We start from the raw sequence: 12494 nt of genomic DNA, 5'->3' as shown, positions 1-12494 counted from the left end.
CTGCCTTCTCATCTACCAAGTATCTAGGGTAGTTCTGCTTCAGTGACCCTTCCCCTCATTACAGAAGCACTTAGTCTCGGGTTTGGCTTCAACCTTGGGATTCTTCACTAGATCAGCAAATGATTTGCTGTTTCATGAGGTATCCCTTTTGCCCTTGCCCTTCTTGAAACTAGTGGTTTTACTAACCATCAACAATTGACGCTCCTATTTGATTTCTACCTTCGCGGTGTCAAACATCGCGAATAGCTCAAGGATCATCATATCTATCCCTGATAGGTTATAGTTCATCACGAAGCTCTAATAGCTTGGTGGCAGTGACTATGGAGAACCATCACTATCTCATCTGGAAGATTAACTCCCACTCGATTCAAGTGATTGTGGCACCCAGACAATCTAAGCACATGCTCAACGATTGAGCTTTTCTCCCTTAGTCTGCAGGCTTAAGAAACTTGTCAGAGGTCTCATACCTCTTGACGTGGGCACTAGTCTGAAATCCCAATTTCAGTCTTCGGAACATCTCATATGTTCTGCGACGTTTCAAAAACCGTCTTTGGTGCCACAATTCTAAACCGTTAGCATTATGCACTGAACTATCACGTAGTCATCAAAACGTGTATGTCAGATGTTTCGCAACATCTACAGACGACGCTGAGGTTCAGCACACCGAGCGGTGCATTAAGGACATAAGCCTTCTGTGCAGCAATGAGGACAATCCTCAGTTTACGGACCCAGTCCGCATAATTGCTACTACCAACTTTCAACTAAATTTTCTCTAGGAACATATCTTAAACAGTAGAACTAAATCGTAAGCTATGACATAATTTGCAAAGACCTTTTGACTATGTTCATGATAATTAAGTTCATCTGATTAATGATCTCCCACTCAGATAGACATCCCTCTAGTCATCTAAGTGATACATGATCCGAGTCAAACTAGGACGTGTCCGATCATCACGTGAGACGGACTAGTCATCATCGGTGAACATCTCCATGTTGATCGTATCTACTATACGACTCATGTTCGACCTTTCGGTCTCTTGTGTTCCGAGGCCATGTCTGTACATGCTAGGCTCGTCAAGTCAACCTAAGTGTTTCGCATGTGTTCCGAGGCCATGTCTGTACATGCTAGGCTCGTCAACACCCGTTGTATTCGAACGTTAGAATCTATCACACCCGATTATCACGTGGTGCTTCGAAACAACGAACCTTCGCAATGGTGCACAGTTAGGGGGAACACTTCTCTTGAAATTTTAGTGAGGGATCATCTTATTTATGCTACCGTCGTTCTAAGCAAATAAGATGTAAACATGACAAACATCACATGCAAATCATAAAGTGACATGATATGGCCAATATCATCTTGCGCCTTTTGATCTCCATCTTCGAGGCGCGGCATGATCACCTTTGTCACAGGCATGACACCATGATCTCCATCATCGTGTCTTCATGAAGTTGTCTCGCCAACTATTACTTCTACTACTATAGCTAACGGTTAGCAATAAAGTAAAGTAATTACAAGGCGTTTTCATTGACACACAGGTCATACAATAAATTAAGACAACTCCTATGGCTCCTGCCGGTTGTCATACTCATCGACATGCAAGTATTGATTCCTATTACAAGAACATGATCAATCTCATACATCACATCCTTTTGGCCATATCACATCACATAGCATACCCTGCAAAAACAAGTTAGACGTCCTCTAATTGTTGTTGCATGTTTTACGTGGCTGCTATGGGATTCTAGCAAGAACGTTTCTTACCTACGCAAAAGCCACAACGTGATATGCCAATTTCTATTTACCCTTCATAAGGACCCTTTTCATCGAATCTGATCCGACTAAAGTGGGAGAGACAGACACCCGCTAGCCACCTTATGCAACTAGTGCATGTCAGTCGGTGGAACCTGTCTCACGTAAGTGTACGTGTAAGGTCGGTCCGGGCCGCTTCATCCCACGATGCCGCCGAATCAAGATAAGACTAGTAACGGCAAGTAAATTGACAAAATCGACGCCCACAACTACTTTGTCTTCTACTCGTGCATAGAAACTACGCATAGACCTAGCTCATGATGCCACTGTTGGGGAACGTAGCAGAAATTCAAAATTTTCTACGCATCACCAAGATCAATCTATGGAGTTTACTAGCAACGAGAGGGAAGGAGTGCATCTACATACCCTTGTAGATCGCGAGCAGAAGCGTTCAAGAGAACGGGGTTGATGGATTCGTACTCGTCCTGATCCAAATCACCGATGATCCTAGCGCCGAACGGACGGCACCTCCGCGTTCAACACACGTACGGAGCAGCGACGTATCCTCCTTCTTGATCCAGCAAAGGGGGAGGAGAGGTTGATGGAGATCCAGCAGCACGACGACATGGTGGTGGAAGTAGCGGGATTCCAACAGGGCTTCGCCAAGCGCTGCGGGAGGAGGGAGATGTGTCACGGGAGGGAGAGGGAGGCGCCAGGGCTTGGATATTGCTGCCCTCCCTCCCCCCACTATATATAGGGCCATGGGAGAGGGGGGGGGGGCGCAGCCTTGGCCCTTCCTCCAAGGAAGGGTGCGGCCAGGGAGGAGTCCATCCTCCCCAAGGCACCTCGGAGGTGCCTTCCCCCTTTAGGACTCTCCCTTTCCGTTATCTCTTGGCGCATGGGCCTCTTGGGGTTGGTGCCCTTGGCCCATATAGGCCAAGGCGCACACCCCTACAGCCCATGTGGCCCCCCGGGGCTGGTGGACCCCCTTGGTGGACCCCCAGACCCCTTTCGGCACTCTCGGTACAATACCGATAATGCGCGAAACTTTTCCGGCGACCAAAATAAGACTTCCCATATATAAATCATTACCTCCAGACCATTCGAGAACTCCTCGTGACGTCCGGGATCTCATATGGGACTCCGAACAACTTTCGGGTTACCGCATACTAATATCTCTACAACCCTAGCGTCACCGAACCTTAAGTGTGTAGACCCTACGGGTTCGGGAGACACGCAGACATGACCGAGACGACTCTCCGGTCAATAACCAACAACAGGATCTGGATACCCATGTTGGCTCCCACATGCTCCTCGATGACTCATCGGATGAACCACGATGTCGAGGATTCAATCAATCCCGTATACAATTCCCTTTGTCTACCGGTATAGTACTTGCCCGAGATTCGATCGTCGGTATCCCGATACCTTGTTCAATCTCGTTACCGGCAAGTCTCTTTACTCGTTCCGTAACACATCATCCCGTGATCAACTCCTTGGTCACATTGTGCACATTATGATGATGTCCTACCGAGTGGGCCCAGAGATACCTCTCCGTTTACACGGAGTGACAAATCCCAGTCTCGATTCGTGCCAACCCAACAGACACTTTCGGAGATACCTGTAGTGCACCTTTATAGCCACCCAGTTACGTTGTGACGTTTGGTACACCCAAAGCATTCCTACGGTATCCGGGAGTTGCACAATCTCATGGTCTAAGGAAATGATACTTGACATTAGAAAGGCTCTTAGCAAACGAACTACACGATCTTGTGCTAGGCTTAGGATTGGGTCTTGTCCATCACATCATTCTCCTAATGATGTGATCCCGTTATCAACGACATCCAATGTCCATGGTCAGGAAACTGTAACCATCTATTGATCAACGAGCTAGTCAACTAGAGGCTTACTAGGGACATGGTGTTGTCTATGTATCCACACATGTATCTGAGTTTCCTATCAATACAATTCTAGCATGGATAATAAACGATTATCATGAACAAGGAAATATAATAATAACCAATTTATTATTGCCTCTAGGGCATATTTCCAACACTGCGCGCATAGGATTTAGACCGACGTGCTGACCTCTCTATTGAGCCTAGGTGGAGCTGCGACGTGTTGATCTTCCAAGGCCGGACATGACCCAGGAAAGTGTGACCGGCCAGAGGGATCGAGCGTGTCGGGTAATGTGGTGCACCCCTGCAGGGAAGTTTATCTATTCGAATAGTCGTGATCTTCGGTAACAGGACGACTTGGAGTTGTACCTTGACCTTATGACAACTAGAACCGGATACTTAATAAAACACACCCTTCCAAGTGCCAGATATAACCCAGTGATCGCTCTCTAACAGGGCGACAAGGAGAGGATCGCCGGGTAGGAGTTTGCTATACGATGCTACTTGGTGAACTTACCATCTACTCTCTTCTACATGCTGCAAGATGGAGGCTGCCAGAAGCGTAGTCTTCGATAGGATTAGCTATCCCCCTCTTATTCTGGCATTCTGCAGTTCAGTCCACTGATATATCCCCTTTACACAGATACCCATGCATATGTAGTGTAGATCCTTGCTTGCGAGTACTTTGGATGAGTACTCACGGTTGCTTTTCTCCCTCTTCCCCCTTTCCTTTTTAACTGGTTGTCGCAACCAGAGGTTGGAGCCCAGGAGCTAGATGCCACCGTCGACGACGACTCCTACTACACTGGAGGTGCCTACTATGTGCAGGCCGCTGACGACGACCAGGAGTAGTTTAGGAGGATCCCAGGCAGGAGGCCTGCGCCTCTTTCGATCTGTATCCCAGTTTGTGCTAGCCATCTTATGGCAACTTGTTTAACTTATGTCTGTACTCAGATATTGTTGCTTCCGCTGACTCATCTATGATCGAGCACTTGTATTCGATCCCTCGAGGCCCCTGGCTTGTATCATGATGCTTGTATAACTTATTTTATTTGTAGAGTTGTGTTGTGATATCTTCCCGTGAGTCCCTGATCTTGACCGTACACGTTTGCGTGTATGATTAGTGTACGATTGAATCAGGGGCGTCACACTTGCAAGGCTTATAGTGATGTGCATTACCGAGTGGGCCCAGAGATACCTCTCCGACAATCGGAGTGACAAATCCTAATCTCGAAATACGCCAACCCAACAAGTACCTTCGGAGACACCTGTAGAGCACCTTTATAATCACCCAGTTACGTTGTGACGTTTGGTAGCACACAAAGTGTTCCTCGGGTAAACGGGAGTTGCATAATCTCATAGTCATAGGAACATGTATAAGTCATGAAGAAAGCAATAGCAACATACTAAACGATCAAGTGCTAAGATAACGGAATGGGTCAAGTCAATCACATCATTCTCCTAATGATGTGATCCCGTTAATCAAATGACAACTCTTTGTCTATGGCTAGGAAACATAACCATCTTTGATCAACAAGCTAGTCAAGTAGAGGCATACTAGTGACACTCTGTTTGTCTATGTATTCACACATGTATCATGTTTCCGGTTAATACAATTCTAGCATGAATAATAAACATTTATCATGATATAAGGAAATAAATAATAACTTTATTATTGCCTCTAGGGCATATTTCCATCAGTCTCCCACTTGCACTAGAGTCAATAATCTAGTTCACACCGCCATGTGATTTAACACCAATAGTTCACATCACCATGTGAATAACACCCATAGTTCACATCGTCATGTGACCAACACTCAAAGGATTTAGTAGAGTCAGTAATCTAGTTCACATCGCCATGTGATTAACACCCAAAGAGTACTAAGGTGTGATCATGTTTTGCTTGTGAGAGAAGTTTAGTCAATGGGTCTGCAACATTCAGATCCGTATGTATTTTGCAAATGTCTATGTCAACAATGCTCTGCACGGAGCTACTCTAGCTAATTGCTCCCACTTTCAGTATGTATCCAGATTGAGACTTAGAGTTATCTGGATCAGTGTCAAAACTTGCATCGACGTAACCCTTTACGATGAACCTTTTGTCACCTCCATAATCGAGAAACATATCCTTATTCCACTAAGGATAATTTTGACCGCTGTCCAGTGATCTACTCCTAGATCACTATTGTACTCCCTTGCTAAACTCAGTGTAGGGTATACAATAGATCTGGTACACAGCATGGCATACTTTATAGAACCTATGGCTGAGGCATAGGGAATGACTTTCATTCTCTTTCTATCTTCTGCCATGGTCGGGCTTTGAGTCTTACTCAATTTCACACCTTGTAACACAGGCAAGAACTCTTTCTTTGACTGTTCCATTTTGAACTACTTCAAAATCTTGTCAAGGTATATACTCATTGAAAAAACCTATCAAGCGTCTTGATCTATCTCTATAGATCTTGATGCTGGATATGTAAGCAGCTTCACCGAGGTCTTTCTTTAAAAAAGCTCCTTTCAAATACTCCTTTATGCTTTTCGAAAAATTCTACATTATTTCTGATCAACAATATCTCATTCACATATATTTATCAGAAATGTTGTAGTGCTCCCACTCACTTTCTTGTAAATACAGGCTTCACAGTAAGTCTGTATAAAACTATATGCTTTGACCAACTCCGAGATGCTTGCACCAGTCCATAGAAGGATCACTGGAGCTTGCACATTTTGTTAACACCTTTAGGATTGACAAAACCTTCTGGTTGCATCATATACAACTCTTCTTTAAGAAACCCATTAAGGAACGTAGTTTTGACATCCATTTGCCAGATTTCATAAAATGTGGCAATTTGCTAACATGATTCGGACAGACTTAAGCATTGCTACGAGTGAGAAAATCTCATCGTAGTCAAGACCTTGAACTTGTCACTAACATTTTTCGACAAGTCTAGCTTTGTAGATAGTAACACTACTATATATCAGCGTCCGTCTTCCTCTTGAAGATCCATTTATTTTCTATGGCTTGCCGATCATCGGGCAAGTCAACCAAAGTCCACACTTTGTTCTCATACATGGATCCCATCTCAGATTTCATGGCCTCAAGCCATTTCGCGGAATCTGGGCTCATCATCGCTTCCTCATAGTTCGTAGGTTCGTCATGGTCAAGTAACATGACCTCCATAACAAGATTACCGTACCACTCTGGTGCGGATCTTACTCTGGTTGACCTACGAGGTTCGGTAGTAACTTGATCTGAAGTTACATGATCATCATCATTAGCTTCCTCACTAATTGGTGTAGGAGTCACAGGAACAAATTTCTATGATGAACTACTTTCCAATAAGGGAGCAAGTACAGTTACCTCATCAAGTTCTACTTTCCTCCCACTCACTTATTTCGCGAGACACTCCTTCTCTAGAAAGGATCCATTATAAGCAACGAATATCTTGCCTTCGGATCTGTGATAGAAGGTGTACCCAACAGTCTCCTTTGGGTATCCTATGAAGACACATTTCTCCGATTTGGGTTTGAGCTTATCAGGATGAAACTTTTTCACATAAGCATCGCAACCCCAAATTTTAAGAAACGACAACTTTTGGTTTCTTGCCAAACCAAAGTTCATAAGGTGTCGTCTCAACAGATTTAGATGGTGCCCTATTTAACGTGAATGCAGCTGTCTCTAATGCATAACCCCAAAACGATAGTGGTAAATCGGTAAGAGACATCATAGATTGCACCATATCTAATAAAGTACGGTTACGATGTTCGGACACACCATTATGCTGTGGTGTTCCAGGTGGCGTGAGTTGCGAAACTATTCCGCATTGTTTCAAATGAAGACCAAACTCGTAACTCAAATATTCTCCTCCACGATCAGATTGTAGAAACTTTATTTTCTTGTTACGATGATTTTCCACTTCACTCTGAAATTATATGAACTTTTCAAATGTTTCAGACTTATATTTCATCAAGTAGATATACCCATATCTGCTCAAATCATCTGTGAAGCTCAGAAAATAACGATACCCGCCGCGAGCCTCAACAATCATCAGATCACATACATCAGTATGTATTATTTCCAATAAGTCAGTTGCTCACTCCATTGTTCCGAAGAACGGAGTCTTTAGTCATCCTGCCCATAAGGCATGGTTCGCAAGCATCAAGGGATTCATAATCAAGTGATTCCAAAATCCCATCAGCATGGAGTTTCTTCATGCGGTTTACACCAATATGACCTAAACGGCAGTGCCACAAATGAGTTGCACTATCATTATTAACTTTGCATCTTTTGGCTTCAATATTATGAATATGTGTATCACTACGATCGAGATCCAACAAACCATTTTTCATTGGGTGTATGACCATAAAGGTTTTATTCATGTAAACAGAACAACAATTATTCTCTAACTTAAATGAATAACCGTATTGCAATAAACATGATCAAATCATATTCATGCTCAACGCAAACACCAAATAACACTTATTCAGGTTCAACACTAATCCCAAAAGTATAGGGAGTGTGCGATGATGATCATATTAATCTTGGAACCACTTCCAACACACATCGTCACTTCACCCTCAACTAGTCTCTGTTTATTCTGTAACTCCTATTTCGAGTTACTAATTTTTAGCAACCGAACAAGTATCAAATACCCAGGGGCTACTATAAACACTAGTAAGGTACACATCAATAACCTGTATATCAAATATACCCTTGTTCACTTTGCCATCCTTCTTATCCACCAAATATTCAGGGCAGTTCCTCTTCTAGTTACCATTTCTTTTGCAGTAGAAGCACTCAGTTTCAGGCTTTAGTCTAGCTTTGGGCTTCTTCACGGAAGTGACAACTTGCTTGCCATTCTACATGAAGTTCCCTTTCTTTCCCTTTGCCCTTTTCTTGAAACTAGTGGTCTTGTTAATCATCAACACTTGATGCTCTCTCTTGATTTCTACCTTCATCAATTTCATCATCATGAAAAGCTCGGGAATTCTTTTCGTCATCCCTTGCATACTATAGTTCATCATGAAGTTCTACTAACTTGGTGATGGTGACTAGAGAATTCTGTCAATCACTATCTTATCTGGAAGATTAACTCCCACTTGATTCAAGCAATTGTAGTACTCAGACAATCTGAGCACATGCTTACTGGTTGAGCTATTCTGCTCCATCTTGTAGGCAAAGTAATGTCAGAGGTCTCATACCTCTCGACACAGGCATGAGTATGAAATACCAATTTCAACTCTTGGAACATGTTATATGCTCTGTGGCGTTCAAAACATTTTTGAAGTCCCGGTTCTAAGCCGTAAAGCATGGTGCACTAAACTATCAAGTAGTTATCATATCGAGCTTTTGTCAAAACGTTCAAAACGTCTACATGTGCTCCTGCAATAGTTCTGTCACCTAGCGGTGCATCAAGGACATAATACTTCTATGCAGCAATGAGGATAATCCTCAGATCACGGAGCTAGTCCGCATCTTTGCTACTAACATATTTCAACTTATTTTTCTCTAGGAACATATAAAAAATAAAATAGGGGAGCTAAACACAAGCTATTGATCTACAACATAGACATGCTAATAATACCATGACTAAGTTCATGATAAATTAAAGTTCAATTAATCATATTACTTAAGAACTCCCACTTAGATAGACATTCCCTCTAATCCTCTAAGTGATCACGTGATCCATATCAACTAAACCATGTCCGATCATCACGTGAGATGGAGTAGTTTCAATGGTGAACATCACTATGTTGATCATATCTACTATATGATTCATGCTCGACCTTTCGGTCTCAGTGTTCCGAGGCCATATCTGCATATGCTAGGCTCGTCAAGTTTAACCTGAGTATTCCGCGTGTGCAACTGTTTTGCACCCGTTGTATTTGAACGTAGAGCTTATCACACCCGATCATCACGTGGTGTCTCAGCACGAAGAACTTTCGCAATGGTGCATACTCAGGGAGAACACTTATACCTTGAAATTTAGTGAGAGATCATCTTATAATGCTATCGTCAATCAAAGCAAGATAAGATGCATAAAAGATAAACATCACATGCAATCAATATAAGTGATATGATATGGCCATCATCATCTTGTGCTTGTGATCTCCATCTCCGAAGCACCGTCATGATCACCATCGTCACCGGCGCGACACCTTGATCTCCATCGTAGCATCGTTGTCGTCTCGCCAACTTATGCTTCTACGACTATCGCTACCATTTAGTGATAAAGTAAAGCATTACAGGGCAATTGCATTGCATACAATAAAGCGACAACCATATGGCTACTGCTAGTTGCCGATAACTCGGTTACAAAACATGATCATCTCATACAATAAAACTTAGCATCATGCCTTGACCATATCACATCACAACATGCCCTGCAAAAACAAGTTAGACGTCCTCTACTTTGTTGTTGCAAGTTTTACGTGGCTGCTACGGGCTGAGCAAGAACCGTTCTTACCTACGCATCAAAACCACAACGATAGTTCGTCAAGTTAGTGCTGTTTTAACCTTCTCAAGGACCGGGCGTAGCCACACTCAGTTCAACTAAAGTTGGAGAAACTGACACCCGCCAGCCACTTGTGTGCAAAGCACGTCAGTAGAACCAGTCTCGTGTAAGCGTACGCGTAATGTCGGTCCGGGCCACTTCATCCAACAATACCGCCGAACCAAAGCATGACATGCTGGTAAGCAGTATGACTTGTATCGCCCACAACTCACTTGTGTTCTACTCGTGCATATAACATCTACGCATAAAACCAGGCTCGGATGCCACTGTTGGGGAACGTAGTAATTTCAAAAAAATTCCTACGCACACACAGGATCATTGTGATGCATAACAACGAGAGGGGAGAGTGTTGTCCACGTACCCTCGTAGACCGAAAGCGGAAGCGTTAGCACAACGCAGTTGATGTAGTCGTACGTCTTCACGATCCGACCGATCAAGTACCGAACATACGGCACCTCCGAGTTCAGCACACGTTCAGCTTGATGACGTCCCTCGAACTCCGATCCAGCCGAGCTTTGAGGGAGAGTTCCGTCAGCACGACGGCTTGGTGACGATGATGATGTTCTACCGACGCAGGGCTTCGCCTAAGCACCACTACGATATTATCGAGGTGGATTATGGTGGAGGGGGGCACCCCACACGACTAGGAGATCAATTGTTGTGTCTATGGGGTGCCCCCTTCCTTCGTATATAAAGGGGGGAGGAGGAGAGGGCCGGCCAAGGGGGTGGCGCGCCCTAGGAGGGGGAAACCTACTCCAATTAGGTTTGCCCCTCCCTTTCCTAGTCCAAGAAGGAGGGGGAAGGAAGGAGTGGGAGAGGGGAAAGGCGAGGGGGGCGCCGCACCCCCCCTTCCTTGTCCTATTCGGACTCAAGGGGAGGGGCGCGCCTCTTGCCCTGGCCGGCCCCTCTCTCTCTCCACTAGGGCCCAACAAGGCCCATTAGTTCCCGGGGGAGGGGGGGTTCCGGTAACCCCCGGTACTCCGATATATATCCGATAACCCCCGGAACCATTCCGGTGTCCGAATATCGTCATCCAATATATCAATCTTCATGTCTCGACCATTTCGAGACTCCTCGTCATGTCCATGATCATATCCGGGACTCCGAACTATCTTCGATACATCAAAACACATAAACTCATAATATAACCGTCATCAAACTTTAAGCGTGCGGACCCTACGGGTTCGAGAACTATGTAGACATGACCGAGACACGTCTCCGGTCAATAACCAATAGTGGAACCTGGATTTTCATATTGGCTCCCACATATTCTACGAAGATCTTTATCGGTCAAACTGCATAACAACATACGTTGTTCCCTTTGTCATCGGTATGTTAATTGCCCGAGATTCAATCGTCGGTATCTCAATACCTAGTTCAATCTCGTTACCGGCAAGTCTCTTTACTCGTTCCGTAATACATCATCCCGCAACTAACTCATTAGTTGCAATGCTTGCAAGGTTTATAGTGATGTGCATTACCGAGTGGGCCCAGAGATACCTCTCCGACAATCGGAGTGACAAATCCTAATCTTGAAATACGCCAACCCAACAAGTACCTTCGGAGACACCTGTAGAGCACCTTTATAATCACCCAGTTACGTTGTGACGTTTGGTAGCACACAAAGTGTTCCCCCGGTAAACGGGAGTTGCATAATCTCATAGTCATAGGAACATGTATAATTCATGAAGAAAGCAATAGCAACATACTAAACGATCAAGTGCTAAGCTAACGGAATGGGTCAAGTCAATCACATCATTCTCCTAATGATGTGATCCCGTTAATCAAATGACAACTCTTTGTCTATGGCTAGGAAACATAACCATCTTTGATCAACGAGCTAGTCAAGTAGAGGCATACTAGTGACACTCTGTTTGTCTATGTATTGACACATGTATCATGTTTCAGGTTAATACAATTCTAGCATGAATAATAAACATTTATCATGATATAAGGAAATAAATAATAACTTTATTGTTGCCTCTAGGGCATATTTCCTTCACAAACAATAGTGACTGTAATTGAAAAATGGCATATGGTTTATTCCTGGTGTGATATTTATGATCTTATATTTTTAAGGAGGGTATAGATGAAGATATATTATTTTTTACCTGCCCCACAAGCAAAATCCTAATGATTCATCGCAGGAAATAGATTCAACTTTAGAATCAACCTACGAAACAAATTGTTAGCCAATCAAACTTAGAGCAGAGGTGGGTAGCATATGCACTACTACCAGCCCAAATACTAATACAATAGACTTAAAGCACAAGTCAAAAATTAATCAGCAAAGGAAAGGTTACATATAATATATTTTTATTGTAACAG

This window comes from Triticum aestivum, chromosome 3D, assembly GCF_018294505.1.
Source record: "Triticum aestivum cultivar Chinese Spring chromosome 3D, IWGSC CS RefSeq v2.1, whole genome shotgun sequence".
Taxonomy (NCBI): domain Eukaryota; kingdom Viridiplantae; phylum Streptophyta; class Magnoliopsida; order Poales; family Poaceae; genus Triticum; species Triticum aestivum.
The sequence above is the reverse complement of the archived record's forward strand: the minus strand, read 5'-3'. Positions refer to the sequence as shown.